The sequence below is a fragment of the Tenrec ecaudatus genome, chromosome 14 (assembly GCF_050624435.1).
Source record: "Tenrec ecaudatus isolate mTenEca1 chromosome 14, mTenEca1.hap1, whole genome shotgun sequence".
In the NCBI taxonomy this organism is placed as follows: Eukaryota; Metazoa; Chordata; class Mammalia; order Afrosoricida; family Tenrecidae; genus Tenrec; species Tenrec ecaudatus.
The window spans coordinates 26,619,741-26,643,619 of record NC_134543.1 but is presented as its reverse complement, the minus strand read 5'-3'; the positions used below and the strand labels follow the sequence as shown (position 1 = coordinate 26,643,619).

General features: G+C 48.5%; 1 pseudogene; it reads right to left on the bottom strand.

Moving 5' to 3' along the window:
- Nucleotides 1-573: 573 nt before the first annotated feature.
- LOC142426203 (ferritin heavy chain pseudogene) lies at nt 574-21,262 on the bottom strand (annotated as a pseudogene).
- Between the last annotated feature and the right edge of the window lie 2,617 nt (nt 21,263-23,879).

Sequence of the window (23,879 nt, the reverse complement as noted above, 5' to 3'; positions counted from 1 at the left end):
AGGTCTGGGCTAACATCTGGTGTTTCCAGAACGTTTGTGATGCGTGTCATCATCTTTCTCAAGGCAGGGTGATGGTTAGTGTATGTCAACTCTACTAGACACTTACTCTGTATACAAGTTTGCTTTCCCTGCACACAGTGCATTTGCTCAAACTCATCCGTGGACTCAGAGAATGTTTCATGCACACAGAGTTGCCTCAGATCAAGGGACTCCTATCATCCGGAAGTTGCTAGCTGGCTTGAGGTAAAGATGGCATGGACTTTTGTGTGTGTGTGTGTGTGTGTGTGTGTGTGTGTGTGTGTGTGTGCAAGCTCCATTTTATTAAGTGGGATTTTGCAGAGGAATTGGGGCGCTTAAAAATTTGACCTCCTGGGCCCAGGGAGGCTCTCTGGCCCCTCCCTGCCAAGATGTCTGAGACAACAGCTGGGTATCAAATGACTTTAGACTTTATCTGAAGGAAAGGTACAAATGGAAGAACAGAAGTGGATGCTTGGGTACAATTTCTAGAAAAGGGACAGGTCTACCCCACATGCATGTGCTGCCTTGGTGACTTGGGGAAGGCCAGGCTGCCACTTAGCTCTCTCCATCACTGCCTCCCAGGGTATGCTTGTCGGAGAGATGCTCGGCCAGGCGGAATCTGGGGCCCCGTCTTGCGCAGGTTGGTGACGCAGTCACCCAGCTGTTTGATGGCTTTCACCTGCTCATCCAGGTACTGTGTCTTGATGAAGTCACAGAGATGGGGTCGTTCTTGTCCGTGGCCAGTTGGTGCAGCTCCAGCAGGGACTAGTTGACGTTCTTTTCCAGGTGCAGGGCACACTCCATGGCCTTGAGCCCGCTCTTCCAGTCATCACGGTCTCCTGTCTTGATATCCTGGAGGAAGATGCGACCCCCTCGTTGGTTCTGCAGCTTCATCAGTTTCTCCGCGTACTCTCTCTCCTCGTGAGACTGGTGCAGAAAGTATTTGGCAAAGTTCTTCAGAGCCACGCCATGCAGGTCGAAGTAGTAAGACATGGACAGGTAGACTAGGAGGCGTAGAGCTCCAGCTTGATCTGGCGGTTGATGGCGGCCTCCGAGTCCTGGTTGTAGTTCTGCCGTACCTGCGCAGCGGTGGAGGCCTGGGGCTGTCAAGAGTGTGGCCGAGAGGTGCTGTTGGGCGGCGGGCTGGGTGGCCCGTGGGTTGGGGGGGAGGCTGACAAGTGCCGGTTCCGTTCAAGCACTGTTGAAGCAGGAGACCGCGGCAGCTCTGCGAAGAACATCTGGCCAGTATGGACTTCGAAAGACACAATTAGGACACCAGCTAGGTAACAACCCCTTGCAAGGTTGGGATAATATATTTTTGCTTCCTGACCCTGAAACCCCATGCTCTTTGTGTCTGGAGATCTTAGTTCCAAAGAGCAGTATACACCCACCTGTAGACACAGTGCTGAACTTGACGTTGAGAATGCCTACTGGCCATTTTGGGCTTCTTGTGCCTTTGGATCACCGAACTTAGAAGCTTCTTCTTGCATTGAGTGGTGTGATTGATCTTGGTTCCCAGGGGGAAATTGGATGAGTATTGCATACTGGAGGTAAAGAAAAATGAGTCGTCTACAGTCCAGGAGCTTCCTTAGGTCATCTCTGTACTACCGTATCCTGTGATTAAGTCAATGGTAGACCCCAGCACCCCAGTTTGGACATGTGACTACTAATAGCCCAGACTGTCCCAGAATGAAGGTTCTGGTCATCCTGCTGGGAAAGAACCATGACCAGCTGAGGTACTTGCTGAAGATGAAGGAACTGTGAAAGGGGCCATAGAAAAAGGTGGTACTACATGACCAGCTACAGCCACATGACCGGCTGCTGAATGAGGGCTATACTTGTTATGATTAATTCCTATTTGTATGTAGGCAACAAATGCTTTTGTTTGGTTCACTGACAGAATAATAAGGTGAAGACAGGTTAGTGTGTTTTCAGTTGTATCACGTTAGGGACAAGTATAATTTTATTCTTGTCTTTGGGAGATTATGCCAGGATGAAGAGTTGTGCACAGAGGTCAAGTTGACAAGGGGTGCCCTGTGATGGTTAGAGTTTATGCCAACTAGACACCCATGGGTGAAGGTAGGGGCGGGGCCTGCCCTATCAATCAGGCCATAGCCTGATGGCACCTCCTTGGGGGCGTGGCCATTTGTACAAGAGAGAGATCCAGAGCAGAGCTGAGTGCTCCTGCCCCTTTGCCTTCTCCTGGCTCTGGAGTCTGCCTCTGGTTCATCAACCTTCTGTCCTGTCACCTGCTAATCACAGGAGCTGTTAGCAGACTGCCAACCTCAGATTCATTTGGTCAACCTTGGATTCATTTACCTCTGCATCCACCAGCCTGTGCCCTCTTGCTTCATCATCTTGTTTCCTGTTAATCAGTTTCCACAGCTACACAAATCTGGAGGAAGCTCCGGCCTACATCTGACCTGTGGACTCACACGGAACTACATTTACCTGCTTCTACAAATGTTTAAGCCATTTCTTGAGATAAATCTCATTCTACATGCATCCCAGACAAGCATCACTGGCCTTGGTTCTCTAGAGAATTCAACCTGACTCAATCCTGTGAATCCTATACAAAGTACTGCGCCGGTTACATAGTGAGTGCCCAACCAATATTAGTAAAATGAATAAATGAATCCTTCAGTTTTGTGTCAGTCACCTGAGGCCCAGTCTCTGATGATACTGATGACACCTTCTCTGGTCTGCCTAACTCTGGCATATGAGAGAAGAGTTCTCTACCTCTGGTGGAGCAAGAGTTCATGGAGGAGGTAGGGCTTGCTTGCTAGTTTGTTACTGAGAACTAGGTGAAGGTTTACAGAACAGATCCGACTTTCACATTCATCAATTCCTACACCGCCTGATTCAACTCATACATCGCAATCCTCTTAATGTACTATAGCTTATTCCAATTCCTCTCTGCATCCTGCTTCCGTCCTTACTTCTTTTTTAATCCTCTGAACTGGGTCCCCAGGTAAATACTGCCCTTTTGATCTTAAATGACTGATTCTTCACACACAGGAGTGAGTTCAGCTCTTTAACTGAAAGCTCCGGGCCATAGTCTTGCTGGGGTCAGGGCGAGGTGGGATGTCCCACTATTCTTTATCTGGCCAGTAATCCTGGTCTCTTTCATGGCTTTGCGTTTTGTCCTCCATGTTTTCCTATCCAGAACCTTCTGATACTATTCTTGTCAGAGCACTTGATCGTGAGCACCAGGCACCACCCGGTTCTTCAGCCTCAGAGGGTGCAGGCGGCTGTTCACCTAGTTCACATGGCCTGTCAGCCCTTGGCACTGATTGCTTCCATGTGTCTTTTGATTTTTGGTACCCTTATTTCCCCTGGATGGACGGAGACAAATAGTTGCGCCTTAGATGGCTGCTCATGGACCTTTGAGACCCCAATTGCTACTCACCAAATTAGGATCTTTGTGGACAATATAATGCCAATTGACCTTGGTGTTGGACTCCCTCTTGAATGAACACAGGAAACTACCAGGGCTTCCTATGGGTCTCCACAAAGCACCCTCTGTTTGGAACATTGCTTCTGATTGCTGTATTGACGGTGGATGATGTTCCCATAGCGGGAATCATTCCCACGGAGATACTCAGCGTTGAAAAAGTCTAAATGCATCGGGGAGAGGAAAGTGGTATCGTAATTGTGAAATGTTATTGCTATTAAAATCCCGCCCATCATAAGTACTTACTTGGGCTGTTCTAAAAATAGATTGTGGGTGGTGCACACTCACTAGGGTTCCCCCAGACAGGAAACCCCAATAAGCCGAGGGATAAGGAGTATCGCAGAGGGACAGAAACCAAAGCAAGCAGTCGGGCCTAGGGACAATGCCAACCAATGGGCCTTCTCTCGCTACCCAGTCAGGGAAACTGAGTTTCTTTGAAGAGCCTGGAACATGCGAACTTAAGGCAAGATTTTAACTCTGGGGGAGGCTGCTGGAAGCCGAAGCAGAGTTGTAGAAAGTCAGAGTCTGGATGGTCTCCGCAGAGCAGTCGTTGGAGGAGGAAAAGAAAGATGGACGTGCCAGGCTACAAGCAGAGGTGGAGAACCATCCGGGGGCCCTGGCTGTGGGTTCTCCATGCAGGAGACCCGACTTGATTCTCGGCTAAGACCTCACATTGCCGTCACCGGAGGCGTACGTGTGGCTGTAAGATTGAACGGATTTCACTGGTTTGTGGAGATAGCCTTCATGGTTTACTCCCCCAAACCAGCGGATGGCAACCCATGGGTCCCAAGAGCTCTGTCTTCAACTGACCCAGGGGATGATGCAGGAGCAGGCTGCACGTGGTTGTCTTGGGGACCATCATGGGCTGGGGACTGACTTGACGGGAGCTAGCCCCCCCTAATATAATCCTGCCCTAAGGCTGATATGCAGTCTGGAAGACCACTTGTCCCGGAGCCATGAGCGGTGTCTACTTGAGGGCAGTGTGGGTGCCGCCAGGGCAGCAGGCCTGGGTAACTTTGCCTCCGTCCTGGAACAGGCTGGCCCGAGGTCCAGACTGTGAAAGACCATGAGCACCTCGAACCCAGTGTTTGGAGGTTTGTCACTAACTGCAGGGCCATCCTTAGGGCTGGGCCCTTTCTGGACCCTGGCTTCTTGCCTGTGAAATAGTCTCAGAGGTCCCTGCAATGTCTGATGCCTTGTGGCATGTAGATTGGGGGTGTGTGGGGCGGGAGCAAGGGACGAAGCTGTATTAGTCTGGGTACTTTAGAGAAACTAATCCACAGAAACTCATGAATAAGAGAGAGTTTTATATATAGGTTAAGTGTGCATAAAGAAAAAAATTCCCAACTCAGTGCTGCCCAAGCCCACAAGTCCAACATGAACCCATTAACACATATGTCCAACACCAATCCACAAAGTCCTCCTCCATCTCACAAAACAGATGTGATGATGCTGACTGCAGGAGGAAAGCTGAGTCAGTGACTGTGTAAGCATCTCAGTGCTGGCACGGGTCTTCACACAGGTGCTCCAGCACCCAGGGCTGCATCGGGGTAAGTCCACATGGCTTCTCCTTGGGGATATCTTGCAGGAAGTTAGCCTTGACAGCTGAAGCAGGGAATTGCTAAGGCAGCTGCACCCTGATCTGACCATCACAAAACAAGAGACCTGAGAACTAGAAAGGCGAGGCTCACTGAGCCATTTATTCCTCCACCCTTCAATTAACCCCACATGTGTTTATCAGCCAGGTTGGCACAATAAACTAACTCAATCCACCCCTTGCCAACCTGGCACCTGTACATAATTCTTTAGCTTAACAATTGCAATTAAGTAACACCTACACCTTAACCCTATACTCTTGTGAATTTCACCCCCCCTATGAAAGTTTGTAAGCCAACCAAATGCCTTTATCTCCCCCAATTTTGGTATCCAATCATATGCTGCCCACTTACATCAACCCAGTTCTCTGAGAAAACAATATTTTTCGACCCAAAGAGTCTTCATTCCAGTTGGAACCTTGTGAAGTCTGCATCCATAAGCAAAGTCAAATCCGGACAGGCCATCCATAAAGTCAGCAACAATATGCACCAGGTCACAGACTCAAAAATCTCCAGCTGGTCAGGTTCTGGTCAACTCAATGTGGGCTGTCTCACTTAGCCTCCACAGGGTGCCCATTGGTCGCCTTGCCTTTAGACCATGGTCTCTCACCAATACTCAACAAGCCTAGCCCCTTCGTGCTAGGTCATGAACCTTAGACCAATCAACCCGCTCTCATCTTCTCCTTTTGTTCCCTGTAAGCCAAGCCCACAGGTGTCAGTGGCCAAACTCAACCTGTCTCTTTATAGCTGCATTTCCCCCACAAACTGAGGCCCAGGAGCCATCTGCAGCCTCTTTGGTCCATATGTGGCTCTGAAGTAAAATTGTAAATGAAAATGCAGCTGTTACTCAGATCATGGAGATTTCATTTGTTTGTAAAAATATGTTTATGGCTTTCAAATCATCTTTAAATGATTGCGAGGGGCAGGGTTCCCTTTTCCATCTCAAAAGTTTGCTAGTTCCTGGGCTAGGTTAGTGTGGTTTTCTTCTTCTTTCCTTTCTCTTCTCATGAAGATGGCTCTCATTTCTTCTCTTATCTTTTACTTCCAATAAGGACGTCATGAGGTGTGTTGGCTAGTGGTTTTGTGTGCCAACATGGCACCTGTAAGAAGATATGGGTGGAGTGCAGCCAGCCAATCAGGTCACAGCTTGATACTGCCTCCCTGTGGGTGTGGCCTCACATGGAGGATCCTGGAAACATCTCTCTCTGTGCCTTTATCTTCCTGTGGACATTACACAGAGACCCATGCCAGCTCTGGAGATGCTTCCACCATCATTGGATCCACACAACTCTGTGCCCACTGGCCTGGGATCTTCCTGCATTCTGCATCGTTGCTTGTGGCTTCGTGAGTCTGAAGAGGGATTTATGGACTAGTATCAGACTTATGGACTAGATCTGGACTGGACTGGGGTGTTTTCCTGATATTTAACTACTTCTTGATCTAAATCTCTCTCTTACATATATATGAATGTCACTGGATTTGTTTCTCTAGTCAACCTGGCCTAACCCATGAGGTCATTCATTCATCTGGCAAGTATGAATTGGGCCCTAAGTTGATGCCCTGCCCTATGCTAAAGTTAGGGGACACAGTAGAAGCAAGACAGGCATGTTGCTACTGTTATAGATGTCTCCCGTCAGTGCTGACTCATAGTGACCCTCTTCACAGCAGAATGGAACACTGACCGGCCTCACCCTTGTTCTTATGTCGGAGCCCCTTGTTGCAGCCACTGTGTCAATCCATCATGTTGAGGGCCTTCCTCCTTTACACTGCCCCTCTGCCTCCCCAGGCAGGATGTCCTTCTTGTGGGACTGGCCTCTGCTGACAAGATGTCCAAAGTGCATTGTATAAAAGGCGTCCTTGAACTTGTGGCGGTGAACTTACGGACTGAGCATGGTGGTGGAGGAGCTGCGTCTGCTGGGGAGGGTGCCAGCGAGAGACACGCTGTGGGGAGAGTTATGAGGGGCTTAAGTGGGTGGGACAAGGGATATCTCTTTGAGAATGTGAATCGCAAGCTGAGACATAAGTGCCAAGCTGGAACGAAACAAGAGCGGCCGAGTCTACATGTCGGAAGTGGGGTTGGGAGCGTTGGCTTTAGTTTGCTGCTGTCTTCCAGGGTTCAAAGAGGTGCACTCAAGAAATAGTTGTTGAATGCAAGACTAAACGGAGCTGAAGAAGTGTGTTACACAGCGTACAGCACTACTCCTCAGAGGCCCAAGGAGCAAGCGTGGAAGAGGAGAGGCCGGTCAGGTTGTTGTCTTCATTTTGATGACCCCAAAAGCAGGTGCTGGAAGGAGGCCGTGCGCGCAGGTAGAGGGAGGAGTCTAAGTAAGGAGGGGAATGAGAAGGGAAGAGAGAAAAGCCAATAGGCCAATAGGCGGTGGATTAAAAAGTTGGTGACCCCTGTGTGCTCCTGAGGTCAGTCCCATGGGGGTCCTTTCAGGAACCGTGTGGGACATGCCACGCTCGGCCCTTCTGAGGGAAGGAGAAGCTATGGTATTATCTACTGACCCCTACTGAGGAATGTCTACTGACCCCATCTACTGACCCCATCGCTGAGGAATGTCTCCAGGTTGTGATCGCTAACACTCCTGGATCATCGCACTCGGGCTGAGCGAGGTGCTGTGGTGTTCTAGAAAGCTGCCTCGCCAGGCAGAGAAGCAGAGACCAGCCTCTTGAGGCGGGAGGCTGCCAGCTTCCGCCACAGCTGCAGATGAACTCGGAGGAGGAGGCGAGGGGACTGGGAGGGCCTTCAGCAGCATCTGCACAGAGGGAGGCTGGGCTCCCGGCAGGGGAGGAAGGTGGCTTTGAGGATGGTGTTGGGTCGATTTGAAGTGTTTTTGTACATAGGAGATAAGCAATGGAAAAAATAGGCTTTTCCTCCTTCCCCTTTCTCCCCTTCCACTCAACAACTGGTGACCGTTGTGGCTGGGCTACCCGGGAAGCTGCGAACTGATGGCAGTTGTCGTAGGCGCAGCATCTCACTCACTGTTGTGGAGTCAATTTTGACTCATGGTGACCCTAGAGGACAGGGTGGAACTGTGCCTGTGAGTTTCCAAGACCATAACTCTTTATGGGAGTAGAAAGCCTCATCTTTTCCCCAAGGACCGGCTGGTAGTTTTGAACTACCGACCTTTCCGATAGCAGTCCAGCATGTAAGCTGGTATACCACCAGGGCTCTGATAGGGTCAGTCTCAGAGCCTGTCTAACTTCAGGAGGAATCATGCAACTCAAGATTAACCCAAAGGGTCTTAAAGGCTTGAAGATAAACAAGCGGCCATCTAGCTGAGAAGCAACAAAACCCACATGGAAGAAACACACCAGCCTGTGCGATCAAGAGGTGTCGATAGGACCAGGTATCAGGCATCAAAGACCCAGAACAAAAAATCATGTCCATGTGAATGGGGTGGGGAGTGCGAATCTGTGGACAATTGTATATCCATCTGTAGACAATTGGACACCCCCCTTACAGAAGGGTCACAGGGAGGAGATGGGCCAGTCAGGGTGCAGTATAGCACCGATGAAATATACATCTTTCCTCTGGTTCTTTAATGCTTCTTCCCCGCCCCACTATCATGACCCTAATTCAAAACATTTGCTTTCTACTTGAGCCCTTGGTATCAGCTCCTCATTTTCCCCCTCCCTCCTCGCTCCCTCCTCCCCTATAAACCCTTGATAATTTATAAATTATTATGATGTCATTGTTTTGAGAATGATGATGGCAACAAACATACAAATGTGTTTAACACAATGGATGATATATGGATTGTGATAAGAGTTGTACGAGCTCCCATTAAAAAGATTTATTTTAAAAATATCAACCCAAGGTTATTCCATGTGAGGTTGATTCAACAGTGTGTTTTTTTAACCAGTTCTCTCCCGGTGGTGTCCCACTAGCCCTCTCTTTTTCTGTTCTGGGTCTGATCATCCGCTGTAACGGCCACTCAGAGCTCACAGAGCATGCACCCAGCAGAGAGCTGATTTACGCGGGGCAGGGGCAGGGGCAGGAGTGTGGAGGCCAAGTTTACTTTCTTCAGTACAGGAGCGCTCTCTCAGCCTCTCTCGATGGAGCAGTCCTCCTTTCAGTCATGAAGTCAGCCTCCTCTGGGGCTGGTTACCATCGGTTTCCACCGGCTCTGTGCTGGGTCCTATCTTCTTCAGCAGGAAGGGTGGACAGAACTTTGTGAGCTAGCCTTAACGCCATGGAGCCAGAAAATCTGGCCTCTGAGCCCGCACCCTTCCAATACTGAGCTTCAGTCCTTGGACCATGTCCTCCCCCCCAAGCAGGGATCAGGCCCCCAGATGAATGTGTGTTGGCGCACGGTCTGCTAAGTGCAGAGAACCAGGTTCCCTCTAAGGGGCAGAAGGCCTGGCTCCCTCTCAGACTCAGGTGCCTACAGATGCGTAGGGGACAAGGAAAGGAGGGCGACCTGCAGAAGGTTAATAAACCACATGGGGCGCAGGGGCAGCTGTGACTGGGCTCCAGGCAGTTATTGCCGGGGAGTTTTTTGCCTCCTAAAAGAAATCTTTATTTCATGCAAAAACTTGATTGAAAAGATATTGGTAACACATTTGTATTTTTCTTTTAATAAAATATTTGTGGATCCAAAGTAAAATGAAATCTTTGGCCGCTTCGATCCCTTCTCTCGCTGATCGTGATGTTGACTGTCCTCCAGTTGTAAGGATTTTTGTTTTCTTGACATTGAGTTGATGTCATCCAGATGGAAGGCCGTCATCTTTGATCTCCGTCAGTAGGTGCCTCAAACCCAAACAACCAAACTCTCTGTCACTAAGTCAATGCTTCCTCATAGGTGCCCCCCCCCCCGGGGTGGTGGTGGAGCTTCTGAGACTGTCACTGTGGACTGGAGTAGAAAACCCAGTCTTCCTTCCTCCGAGCTGCTGGGGGTTTCCATCTGCCGACCACACAGAAGGCAGCCCACCGAGTAACCACGACAGCACCCAGGGCCTCCAAGTCCTATTGAATTAGAACCTGCCAGTTACCATTCACGATCCTAGGTGCCCCATAGACATGTGATCATTGAGAGGCATTGCTTTAGGCGAATTCCCAGCTGCAGCTGCACAATGAAAATTCTCAGTCTCTGAGCCCTCTCCTAGGTCAAGGAAGTCAGCATGTCTGGGGCAGGTCGTTTGCTATCCCTATTTGTAGGAGACCCCAGTTGATACTCATGCACACCTAAGGGTGGGAAGCCTCTGCTCTTCCGTGATTTATATGGAGCGAGGTGCATGCTCTAGACCAGGGGGCGGCAAGCTGGTGGGAAGGGAGAGCCCATCCTGTCCCTAACAACAAGTTAAAAAAAAATTTCATATTGTGAAATTTATTTAAAAATCATTTTATTGGGGGCTCGTACAACTCGTATCCATCCATTGGATCAAGCACATTTGTACCTTTGTTGCCATCATCTTTCTCAAAACATTTGCTTTTAACTTGAGCCCTTGGTATCAGCTTCTTATTTTTCCCCTCTCTCCACTTTCCCCTCCCTCATGAACCCTTGGTAATTTATAAATTATTATTAATTTGTCATGTCTTACACTATCCGACATCTCCCTTCACCCACTTTTCTGTTGTCCATCCCCCAGGGAGCGGGTTATTGGTAGATGCTTGTGATTGGTTCCCGTTTTATCCCCCACCCTCTCCTCACAGCAATGTAACATTTATTGGAGAGCCATACATATATTTTACAAACAAATGGAACTACTAGGATGTGAAATTACATCCCTTAGAAGTTTTATAGATGAAGTGACGATGATTTTATTTCCCCGTTTCCATTTTATTTTTGAGCGATAGGCACACACCAGAAGAGCCACAGAGGGCTCGAGAGCCGCCGTTCGCCTGCCTGAGTCTGGAACTTTGCAATTTCACCTAAGGCCGAGTTGCTCTGTGGAGAGTGTACCAGGAAACACCTGGAAAGGGTGGGCCATGATGTGGCGCCAGGGCCTGAGGCTGGGCTGGATCCCACAACCTTACCCATGAGCACTGCGAGGGCAATTTTACCCACGTCAAGCTTCCACCTGCTTTCAAAGCTCTCCTCTGCTCTTGAATCCACAACCATTTAAACTTTCCAAAATCCAAGCATCTCTGAGAGAGGGACTTGACCGTAAGCCCAACCCAAATCCCCAATTGAACGCAAATATTACTTTCCACCGAACCATGAACTAGCTCCCAAACAGGCAGCGTGTTTTTATCTTCCTTCTAAAAACCATCCCGGTGGTGAGTCACTTCACGCTGGAACTAATCTAGATGGTTTCCAAAGCCGGTGACGGGAAGCTAATGGGGCTACACCTGGAACTGCTCTGAACTCAACCTGAACGACTGTCCTTGCGGTTGACACGTGGCTCTGACGGGCCACAGTCAGTGCAGGATTACCGGTAAGCAAGGTATGCATGGGCTCACTTGCGCTTACTTATTAACCTCACAGTTTTCACTACATCAAAGATTCTGCCTCCAGATCTGGCTGGCATCTCCTTCCCAACCCCATGGCACCTTCCTCCAGGTTCAAGGACTTAAAAAAAATTTCTTTCCAGATGAACTCTCTCTGACAGGGCTAGCGTGCTCAGTAGACAAGGTAAGCACAGGTTTAGTGGTGTTTATTTACTGATCGGTAGGGATTCACTTCACCTGTCTCTCACACCCTTGCTGTGGCGAGACCCCTGCGAGACTGTGTACAAGCGCTTACTGGGCACGGTGGGAATTCTCTGCATTCTCCCACCCTTTTGGCCTTCTCGGGGTGGGGATCTGGCCAGGACCCACGGGCACCTGTGGTCAATGATGGACAGATCCAGGTGGCACCATGACCATGCTAGCGGAGGACTGTAGTCGACATGCCTGCAACAATGAATAGTAGGCAGACACCCTGCTCGGAAGAGGGTGAGGGGGCTGCTGGGGCTGAGCCCTGTGGATGTTTAGGTTTTTATCTGCTGGTGAACAACCCTTTCCTGCCCGTGCTCTGCTGGGGAGCAGGAAGGTGGGTAGGAGGGGCTGCCAGGGACCTGGAGGCCGGCCTTCCCCTGCTCACCGGAGTCGCAGCTCATTTGGGATTCTAATCAGGCAGCAATATTTTCCCATCAGCTCATTACTGACTCTAACAAGGTCCCAGCTCCAGGTCGGGGCGGTTCTTCCCCTGCTGGCGCAGATGAGGAGCAGCTTGTTGGAGCCTTTGGTAACTCATTTGTTACAACATGTGGTTCCCAGCCACAGGAGGGCTCTGGGGCGGAGGAGGTGAAGGGGAGAGAGGAGAAGAGACAGAAGGAGGGAGAGTCCTCTCTGCAGAGACCATGTCTGAATGACACGGAGAATCTTTTGGGCAACTGGGTCCCAACCAAAAGCAAACCCACGGCCGTGGTGTCAACGCTGACCCCTGGTGACCCTACAGAGCAGGCAGGCCTCTCCTCCTGTAAAGAGTCACAGTCTTGGCTCCCATCTGGGTCTTGTTCGGTGTGAGATGCTCGGTCATGGATTGCATGTGCGAGGTGGGACCCCAGAGAGGAACTGGAAACCTAAGGCTATACCTGCAGATGCAAATCCCACGTGGGAACTGGGTTGTCTTTGTTGTGTTGTTGATGTCATGGTCAGTGTGTCTTCAATTTAATCGTGGCTGAGCCCAAACAAGAGCAGATTAAGCAGAGATAAAGCACAGATGGGGGAAGATGGGGGTCACCTGGAAATCATCCAGGAATGGAGGACCCCTAGGGAAGAGACAGGAATTGTCTTTCAGAGGAGGGAGAGGGAGGAGGAGGAAGAGGAGGAGGAGGAAGAGAGAGAGAGAGAGAACTTTCATTGCAGCTGATGCCCCCCATTCAGACTTCCAGTCTCCTCACCTGCGAGAAAACATATTTCAATTCATCCACATCACAAGCCATCCACTTGGGGCATTTCTGTGATAGCAGCATGCAGTGACTAAGATACACTCTTTTTGCCTGGGGCCGAAAGTGAGATCATGACAACCTATCAACTAGGAAGTTATAAGCCTCAAAAACTAAACACGCTGTCATCTTGTCGATGCCGAATCTTAGTGACCATACAGGGCCCTATAGAATGGTCCCTGTGTCTGTAACTCTTTAAGGGAGTAGAAAGCCTCGTCTTTCTCCCTAGGAGTGGCTGGTGGTACCGAACTGCTGATTTTATGGTTAGCAGCCCAACAAGTAACCACTAGGCCACCAGGGGTCAGGAAATAAAAGGGAGCCTTTTATCTTCCCGGCATTTCCCTTCCCGATCTCCTGGATCGCATACTTGGATGACTCTGGAAGTCAACCCTTAGAATTCCTTAACGATTCCACAAGTATTCATATTCCACCAACTCCAAAACTATCAACAACTCCCGTTTCCCATTGTGCTGGGTCGAAACCTCTGTGCTTGATAAAACACCTACGTTTGAGCCCAGTAAGACCCATGTCAGACTTGGGCCTGACAGAACTGTAAGTCAACAAACTTGTGTTCTTTTAAGCCACCGTGGGCAGGACAACTTGTTACAACAGCCAGAGCAAGTGAGTTCAGATACCCTGTGTGTGTGTGTGTGTGTTAAAGACTAGAATAGTGGCCTCCTGCCATTGACATCGAGTGGTCCAGTGAGTTAGGGAGATGGAGCTGGGACCTGGTGACAAGGGTGCACTTGCCCAGCCATTGTAGGGATAGCAGTGCTGTCCTGTGTCCTGGAGCTCAAGCCGGGTTGGTTGTCTTGGAAGTCATATATCCTTTGTCTCCTAGGTTACGTTCAACTGGGCAAATGTGAATAGCAAGAGCCACCTTCCTTCCCGACAATCTACTTGGGGAAAGGGACAGACAGACCCTATCGTATGTTTGCTGTCTGTGTGTGCACTTCAGGTTTCTAGCCTGGTCCTCAGAGGATTGGGAACTCCAAAGTTCAGGGCCTAGGGTGACAAGTTCGAGTTACTAGAGCAATTTGACGAGCCTGGTGTCGGTCATCTCTTACCACAATAATGCTTCATAAAAAAACAACAGCAGCAACAAAACCCCTCCAAACCCTCACTGACCGAGGCCACTAGTAATCTCTTAGCACACCGGTCTATGATCAGAAAGACTCAGTGGGGCTTGCTTATGTATCTGGCTGGTTGGCCGGAGGCTGATTGGTCTAGAATGCCCTCAATCATGCTGTCACATCCTTCAGCAAGCTGTTCTTAGTCTTGAGATGGAGGGGTGGCGGGAGAGGGGAATGAGGCCCATGGTTGGGAACTGACATGGTTGGGAACTGACATGCGGTCAGTCCCTGCTGCCTGTGTATTCTATTGGCCAAGGTAAGTGTCAAGGTAGCTGACATTCCCAGAGCTGGGAAGGACTCACCTGCTTGCTGGGAGGAGTTGCCTGGTCACATTACAACTGGCATGGAGGGATGGAGACTGAGAGCCGTTTCTGCAATTGGGGGCTGCAGACTCTCGGGAGGAGAAATGCCCTTAGCCTCAACTGGCTCCTGAGGACTAAAGTGAACTAGGCCACTGCCCACATCGGGTGCCTCTTCACAGACTGTGAGGCCATTCAGTGGCAGTGCTCTGGGGGACACCGGCACCCCCATATCCTTTCCCCCACTTCTCTCTACCAGTTCCCAGTCTCCAACCCCTCCCGTCTCCCTCTCCCTCTGCTCCAAGCCTGAGAGACTTTGTGGGTGACCGGCTGCCTTGAGGAACATGGCATCTGTAAACCTACCCCCTGGCCTTTGTCGCAGAATCAGCGTGAAGTGAACTTGCTAATACTTTGAGGGCCACTAACCTTTTTCTCTTCCCCAGCAGGATGCATCAAATCAATCTGGCTGGGTGAGCTGCGACAAACCCCACAGAAAAAGGTAGCAGCAAATTGAAAACCTTCTTTGAAGTCTGGATTTACCATAAACTAAGTTGCCGGCAACCGACATTGACAACTTCTGCTGCGGTTGATACTGAGATTTATTGACTTGCCGTAAGATGTTGATATTGACCAAGACTGAACTCAAAATGAACAGGCCCCTGCCATATATCTTTATGGCTCAAGTAACTCAGGACTTACTAATCCTTCCTTTTGCGCCAAGAGGATCCCACTCAATAATGTTGCAGAAACTCTTTAGAACTGAGCAGATACCACTTAGACACAAAATACTCCACCCACAGAGCCTCCCGAAATTCAGACAGAGGTAAAAGCTATGTATTCAGTAAAGGGACTTTGTTGTTATGTTGACTCTTCCTACCACAGAATGAAACCACAGAATGAAAGTCCTGTGCTAGTCTCACAATTGTTAAGTCTGAGCCCATTGGTGCCTCCACTGTGTCAGTCCATCTTATCGTTGCTCCCTCCACGGAGCACTGGTCCTTTCCCAGCCATTGATCCTTCCTGGTACCATGCCCGTCATCGCTGTTAGGAGCATTATGGCTGTACTGTCAAAGCAGAGTCGTTTGTTCTTCTGGCAACCAAAGGGACTCTCTTTTTGTCATTAAAAAAAAATCATTGTACTGGGGCTCATACAACTCTTATCACAATCCACACATCCATCCATTGTGTCGGGCACATTTGTACATTTGCTGCCATCATCATTCTCAAAATAGTTTCTTTCTACTTGAGCCCTTGGAATCAGCTCCTCATTCCCCCTTCCCTTCCTCATGAACCCTTGATAATTTATAAATTATTATTATTTTTCCATGTCTGATGTATCCCTTCACAGGACTTTCAATGCTGGTCACCAACACCGTCATTCAAATGCATCAGTTTTTCTCTGGACTTCCTTATTTACTGCCAAACTGTCACATGCACACGAGATGATTGAAAACAGCATGGCGTGGGTGAGGTGTCCCTTATTCCGCTGAGTGACACCTTTTCTCTCTAACACTTTTAGAAGCCACTTCATATAATGTTATATCTTCAAACTTGTTGAGTTGCTCTTTCTTTCTTTCTTTCTTTCTTTCTTTCTTTCTTTCTTTCTTTCTTTCTTTCTTTCTTTCTTTCTTTCTTTCTTTCTTTCTTTCTTTCTTTCTTTCTTTCTCTTTCTTCCTCTTTCTTTCTTTTCCTTCCCTGCTGAAATCTTCTGTGGAGTACCTTTAGCATAAACATTCCATGTCCGCTATTGTATCTACTTAGCTGCAGAATATTTACTTGATTTCTTTTTATAATGTCTATTTCTTTATTGTTATTCTCTATGGGACCCTGGTGCTGTAGCGGCTATGCGTTTGGCTGTGATCTGCATGGTCGGCAGTTCAAAACCACCAGCAGCTCTGTGCGAGAAAGACTGGGCTTTCTACTCTCTTAAAAACTTTCAGTCTCAGAAACCCACAGGGGTCTCTGAGTCAGCACTGACGCAATGCCGGCGAGTTTTGAGGTTTTTAATCTCTATGTGTTCATACATGCTTCTCTTGGTAACCCTTAGTGTTTCCTCGCGTTTGTGTTTAAACTTTTAGGCATTTTAAAGATCATTGTCTGGTAAGTCCAATGTCTAGGCTTCTACAAGAACTGTTTCTGTCCATTCCCTCCGCTCCCCCCATGAACGGGCTATACTTCTTTTCTCCACATCCCTTTTCATATTTTAGGTAAACTCGGGACATTTTGAACATTACAGTCTTATAACTCTGGAAACCAGATTCCACACCATCTCCAGTATTCTTGAGAGTTGCTATCTCTCTTTGATTTTCCAAACAATTAAGCCCCACCCCACCCCCCCAAGGCTATATTCCTTGTTGTGTGTAGACACTCAAATCTCTCTCCCATTTCTCCCCACTCACCCAGTGGGCATGCAGTATCCAATAAGAGATTTCCTTAAATGAGCCAAAAGAACAGAAAGAAAAAAAAAAGCCTCCAACTTCCCTGGTCTTTGTAGATTGACTCTGAGCTGAGACATTACTTCAATGACTAAACAAGCTATCTACATCTCTGCCTTAGCTTTAATCTCTTATTCACAGAGGGATACGCTTAGGGCCCTCTCAGACCTTTCCTGAGCATAAGCCTGTCTTTGGGATGCGTAGTGTACTCAGGCTCCCCCATCCAGATGTTTGATAGCTTATTAGCAGCCCTTTACTTCCTACATCTTCTTTCTCTATTTCCCCCTTCCCAGGCTCTTTGGTGGGCCTGCTCTTGCCCCATGTACCATCCTTGCCTCTGGTGACTAGAGGTAACATTTTCCTGCAGATGCGTTAAACAGACACTGCCTGTCGAGGAAACCGCTCTGGCCTGAAAAAGGGTAAAGCAAAGGTAATCAATCCTCCGTTCCAGTCCATCAGGAAATCAGCAGACAGATTAAATTGTCCAGCACAGTTTCTGAGAATGAGGTCTGTCTTGTTCTCCCATCACTGGCAGCAGCCAGATGCACTCGGGCTGCAGACCATGACCCCCACGGCCACCTGGGGAAAGCCAGGTGGACACACAGGAACTCCACTGCATTTTCTGACTAAAATGTCCCACCTTCTTTCTCCAGCAAACACTTTCCTTGCTTCTGTAAGTTTTCTTTGTGTGTGTGTGTGTGTGTGTGTGTGTGTGTGTGTGTGTGTGTGTGGTAGATGACAGAGTTCCATAAAGTTGATGCTGGTTTTTTATGACGCCACTCCACTGCTTACATTGGAAAGCACTCAGAGAGCTCTTGGTGAATTCGGTCCGAGGTTTATAGCACATCAAAAAGGAGAAATGGGGTGGGATGTACTCGCTCCATTTTACATGGAATGGTAAGCCCCCAATTTTCTTTTCAGAAAATTTAAAACAATGGACACTTCTGCGCATCAGAGCAGATACTTTATAGGACTTGTCCAGTGCATTTTCAACCTACCTAATATATAACCTCCTTTTAAAGGGAAAAAACAAAAAACCTCTTTCACAGATGCCTAGAACTTATTGAAATCATTTTAATATATGTATGGACACAAAACGGAGTCTAAGTAGCTTATGTTTACAATATTTAAACAATTATAAAACAAGATAAATGTATAAATTGACTGCAAAGGAAGGAACAACACAAAAATGGCAATCAATATTTCAAATTTAATGGCAGGTGGTGACTGTTGAAAATGAGTGATGATTGAGATCATAGGTGGCAGTGGCCCACGGCCTGTGTGGGTTCTTTTGTCACATCTGTGCCCTCATGCTGAGTGATGACTCAATCCTCTCACTATGTTCTCTCTGTAGCCACCGTGACACTCTGCTTCCATTTGCTCGCTGCTGTGACATCATCTGGCCCATCTTTAGCTCAAAGAAACTAGCATGTTCTCTGCTGCTTTTCCCTTACCAACCCAGGATCATTACAATATTGGTCATTCCTGACCATGCTAGTGCAAGTACAATGGAAAACTCAACGTAAGATTTAGTAATGAGGTAGTCAATGAGATGATCTAGAATACATTTAAAGAAACAAAATTTAACCCACTATTCGAATGAACTATCACTTGTCTGCCAGGTTGTCATACTGCGGTGGCTTATGTATTGCTGAGATTCTGGAAGCTGTGCCTCCAGTGTTTGAAATGCCAGCACGGTTTCAGCAGGGCTTCAAGAAGACGAAGAGCAGATGAAGAAGAAGGAATATACAGTTTAGTGCTGAGGGATTAGCCAGGTAAAACCTTATGTGAAACTAGCAGCATATCGCCTTGTCTGATATGGTGCCAGAAGACGAGCCCCTCTTATCTAAGTGGTTGGAATCCGCTTCCGATACAACTGGAGAAGAGCTACTTCCTTAAAAGAGAGTCAAGGATGAGGAGGGAGTAAAGCTTTTAGGTGCTTCATTTGCTGATGGAGCGTGACTCAACATGAGAAGAGACAGCTGCCAACATCCATCAAACATGATTGTGGAATGCACAAAGTATGAACCTGGGAAAATTGGAAATGTCCAAAGATAAAACGAAACTCATAAAGATTGATATGCTAGGCACTGGGCAGCTGAAATGGCCTGGTACTGTCCGTTTTGAGCTGGCTAGCAGATGGTTTACTCTGACAAACTCAAGCGGAATGGTGCCACGTTAATCAAGCACATTTCCAGATCTTTGTTGAAGCACAATGCTGTCTGTGATAGGATAATATCTGTATTCCTATGAGAAATTCGAGTTCATACGACAATTATTCACATTATGTACCAACCACTAAAGCTGGTGATGAAAAAATCAGAGAATTCTACTCACTTCTTTTTTTTTTGGATGAAATGGAAGCACTTGATATGGAGTGAAATAAGCCAATCACAGACAGACACAATCTCATGGTTCCACTATTATAAAAAATTTAAAAATTAGACATACACACAGGAAAACACACACACACGACCAGGGATGGGAGTGTGAGGAAGATTAATATCCCAGATAACAGACACTTGATTGCATTTGGTGTTGGGAAGTCACCCCCAGTTATGGGTGAAATCAGCACAACTAGATGGAACTTCTTGGTGGAATGCGCACATCAACATTCCGCTGTGGTTAGGTGCCGTCAGATCAGTTCTGACACATGGCAACCCCGTGATCGAGCAAAGCACTGCCCGGTCCTGCGCCATCCTTACAATTGTCTTTGACGTTCGAGCCCATTACTGCAGCCACCGTGTGAGGCCATTTTGTTCAGGGCCTTCGACTTTTCCCTCCACTTGATTAAGCATGCTGTTCCTCTCCAGAGACTCGTCTCTCCTGACAACATCCCCAAAGAACGGGAGATGAATTCTTTCCATCCTTGCCTCTTAGGAGCATTCTGGCTTTTTCCAAGACAGAGCTCTTTGTTCTTGTGGCTGTCCATGGCACTTTCAAGACTCTTCGCCCGCAACGTAACTCAAACGCATCGATTCTGCTTCGCTCTTCCTTATTCATATTCAGTGTCCCACTGTCACATGCAGATGAAGTGCTTGAAAATACCCCGAGCAGACACATCTGAGGTCTCAAAGTAACCTTCCTGCTTTTCAGCAGACTTTCCCAACGCACTGTGCCATTTATCTCTTGACTGCTGCTTTTAGGAACATTGATGGTAGATACAAGCAGGGGAAATCCTGACAACACCAGTCTCTTCTCCATTTATCATGGAGACACCCGCTGGACCAGTTGTGAGGATTTTGGTCTTCTTTACATGGAGCTGTAATCCGTTCTGAAGGCTGCAGTCCTGGATCGTCATCAGCAAGTGCTTCGAGACCTCCTCGCGTCCAGCAAGCATGAGCGCGTCTTCTGTGTATCACAAGCTGTCAATCAGCTTGTCTCCCATCCTGATAGCACACTCTTCTTCACCTAATCCAGTTTCTCTGGTTGTTCAGCACACGGATTGTGTGGTGAGAGGATACAACCCTGATGTTCACACCTATCCTGATTTTAAGCCACACAGTACCCTCTTGCTCTGTTCACATTACTACCTCTTGCTCCATGTGCAGGTTATACATGGGCACACCTACGTGTTCTGGCATCCCCATTTTTCTCAAGATTTTGTACTTCATTAATGATCCACGTAGTCGAATGCCTTAATCTGGAAACTCAGATTCAGTTTCCCTTTGGGTGAGCCTGCTGGTCTTTGGAATACCAGTGACCTAGCTTCCAGCATGACAGTAACACACAAACCACCAAAGTACGACCAACTGCAGGCCATTGGTGGATGTCAGCATCACTCAAGCCCAGGTTGCTGGTAGAGGCAGCAGAATAGGGGGATTAACAAATGACTTTGGAGCTAGGCTGCCTGAGCGAGTCTTGCTTCTGTCATGCATTAGCAGTGTGACCTGAAGCATCACGGCGGCTTGGCTTTGTCATCTGGAGAAGGGGAAGAATCCTAGCTCTTGCCTCGTTGGGTTGTTGGGAGAGTTACTTGACGGGGTGAAGAGCAGGGCAAACGCGTGGAATGGCGTCTAGCCCAGGGTTAGTGCTGGCATTCCAGCCAGCCCTCCTCTAACTCCAAGCTTTCATTCTCTGGGAGGAGCACAGAACCCACTCCTCCTGGACAGGGCCATCGTGGTGGCCACACGCTGGGCTCTAGGTGATGTACTCGCCCTTTCTTTTCATCTCTCTGACACCTCTGTCAGGAACATTATCAGCAGAGAGTCTTGGGATGCGGGAGAGCCAGCATTTGGACCATTTGCTTGGTCCAGGGGCTTGCTCTAGCCACTGCCCTGTCCTGCCTCCCTCGGGCTCCGACTTCCGCAGAACACGATGGTGCCCACACCTGGGGGCTCGAGGCTGGGTGTGGGAGGGGCTGGGTGACCTCGAAGGCCACTTCGTATTTCAGCACAGGCTTGGCAACTTCTCTCTCAACTCCGAACACCTCCAGTGTGGACTCCCCCATCTCCTCAGCCCACCCAGGGTAGTGCATCTGGCACGGCAGTGGTTGTGGTGCGCATTCATTTCGTCCTTGTTTCCCAAACCAAAAATGCAAGGGGATTTCTTTCTTGGGGCCAAGCCTACCTGGACTCAGGGGCGACAGTTAATACCGAGGAAGGTGCTGGGTCGTGCCAAGGAGATTGAAACTTATTCTGGGGTTCTAATCTCAAGGAGACAGGGCCCCAGGGCTGCTCACCTAACTGAAGGGCCCACAAGCCTCTGAGAGGGCTTATAGGAGCTTCGCCTGGCACTGGGAAGCGCTATCTTTTGGGGTGCTGGGGTTTTTAGCTATTGGTGCTACGGGTCAGGGCCCCCAAGGGTTAACCCACGGCTGTGTACTGCGGGTGTTGGCACTCATTTGTGACTGCAGGTTCTCTTTACCAGGATGGAGGAGTAATTTCTGCTAAGAGCTGTTAAGAGTGCCGAGCTAGTAATTGGCCAGAAAGAGGAGCCACAATCATGTTTTCTGCTTCTATCAAGGCTTTGGATCCCGCAGAACCCCAAAGTGCCCTGCTGGAGGCCGTCCCGATGGAGGGCACGGAGGAAAAGCTGGAAACGTGGTGCCTGGGCTTTGTCGATGCTGGTGAGACACGGGATCTGGACTCGTAGAAAGCACAGCCCGTCAGGAAGTTGGAGGCCGTCTTCTGTCCGTTTTGTTATCGTTGACTTGGTGGTTGGAGGAGGGAGGTTAGGGTTGTCTACATTGGTGGGGTGGACTCGGGGCTCCCTGCAATGCTTGGAAGCAAGAGAGAAATGCAATGTTTCTGGGCCTTTCCGCCATCCCTTCCCTTCCCCGGACTCTCCCCCCCTACATCCTGTTTTCTCTCCCTCAGTCTTTCTCTGAGAATTTATTGGGTACTTAGCAGGTGCCAGGTTTTGGTGAAATATCAGTAAAGACAAAACACCAAGGAATCCTCTTCTATCAGGAGAGGCAGCCAGCAATTAAGATGCAGAGTGATTACGGGGGCTGAACTAGGAGCCAGGTGGCTGTGGAAGAGGAAGCACCTGACTTGGCCTGAGTGGAAGAGGGGAGGTCACAGAGAAGAAAGGATGTAGGGCAGGGGATGACCCAATGTGGCCATAGCCTCTGCTACTCTCACCTGATGACCTTGTTCCGATGGGTTGGTTGCGAGTGATTGTTAATGGGATTAATTGTGATTGCCATTCTGCTAGGCATCCAATGAGCCTTCTCTGAAGGAGGATTTCTCTACCAGCAAGAGAGAAGAGCCAGGGGAGGGTATATCCTTTGGACCCTCAGATTCCTGCACTCAGAAATTCCTTGATCCAGAAGACAGCTGTGACACCAGAGGCATGATGGAGCCACAGCAGCAGAACTAGGAGTAATAGGAAGAGTGGTGGACTCCCTAGCCCGTGGGACAAGTACAGCGGAGGGACTTCAGGCAGATACTTGGCTTATGGAGTGGGGTGCCCCCAGGCACTTAGTTGGGGGAGCTAGGTTTGCTAATTCACAGAGCTAGAGCTGAGCATCTTCAGGCTGAGGCTTATGGTGGAATGGGATGCCCTTTGGGTATTTATTGGCAGCCCTAAAACAGTGTTGTAACATTTCCCAAGCAGGGGATAAGCCAATGGGCTGTGCGGCTGAGAGGCCAAAGACCAGAGAGATCCCATCTGTGAGCATCGCCGAGAAGGAGCTGCCTCATCCAAACAGCTGTATCCTGACCTGACCTTTTGTAACCTGTTAACTTCTTTCATATACTCTGTCTTCTTGAGTATTGTCTGTTCTGTATGGCCAATGCAAGGACGTATCTAACGCAGCTGGAAAAGAGCGCACTGTGGGATGGACGGTTGCTCTCAGAATGGGTAGGAAGGTTGGCGGCTGAGCCGTGTCTGATCTCAGCATCATAGAAATCGGCCTTCAGCGATTCTGATGTGGAGTTTGATCTTCCGTCTTCCTTGTGCAGATGGAGGAGGCCCAGTGCCGCCCTCCACGACGCAGTCAGGAAAGGGCTTGTAGAGGTTTGGCATCTGAGATGAACACCGGAGGAGCTGACCAGATGCTGAAGCGAAGGATGGCATTCGGAAAGAGAAACCAGTACAAGTGAAAGTTTGAAAGAGAATTTGATGGGTAAGTGTTAGGAAATGCGGCGTATGCAGTATTCTAGTAAAAGGTGCATGTGGGCAAGATGAAATGAATGTGCCTCTGAAGGAGGCAGCTGTCAGCAAGACCCTGGTGTTGGTAGGGGGACATTTAAACAATGTGATTGTAAGGAAACCAAAGTAAATGTGAGTTATCATCTTGTTAAAGTACACGCTAACAACTTGTGTGTTTGTTTTAACTAAGAGGGAGCTTCAAAATGTTTGTGGAATAATGGAATTGAAAGCGAATGGAAGTCCTCCACAAACTTTCTGAAGTCTTCCTTGCATATTAATACATTTCATTGGCTAATCAGGGTTTTTGATGCCTGGGCAGTGTAGGATGTCATAGGGCAAGAGAGAATAAAGCATGAAATAAAGTTAGGGCCAACTTCATGCTTGCTACATGTGTTAGGGTTTATTCCTTTTTTATTTTTCCTAAATTATAAAAATTTTAAATATTGAAGTAGATAGACTGAGTATCCGAA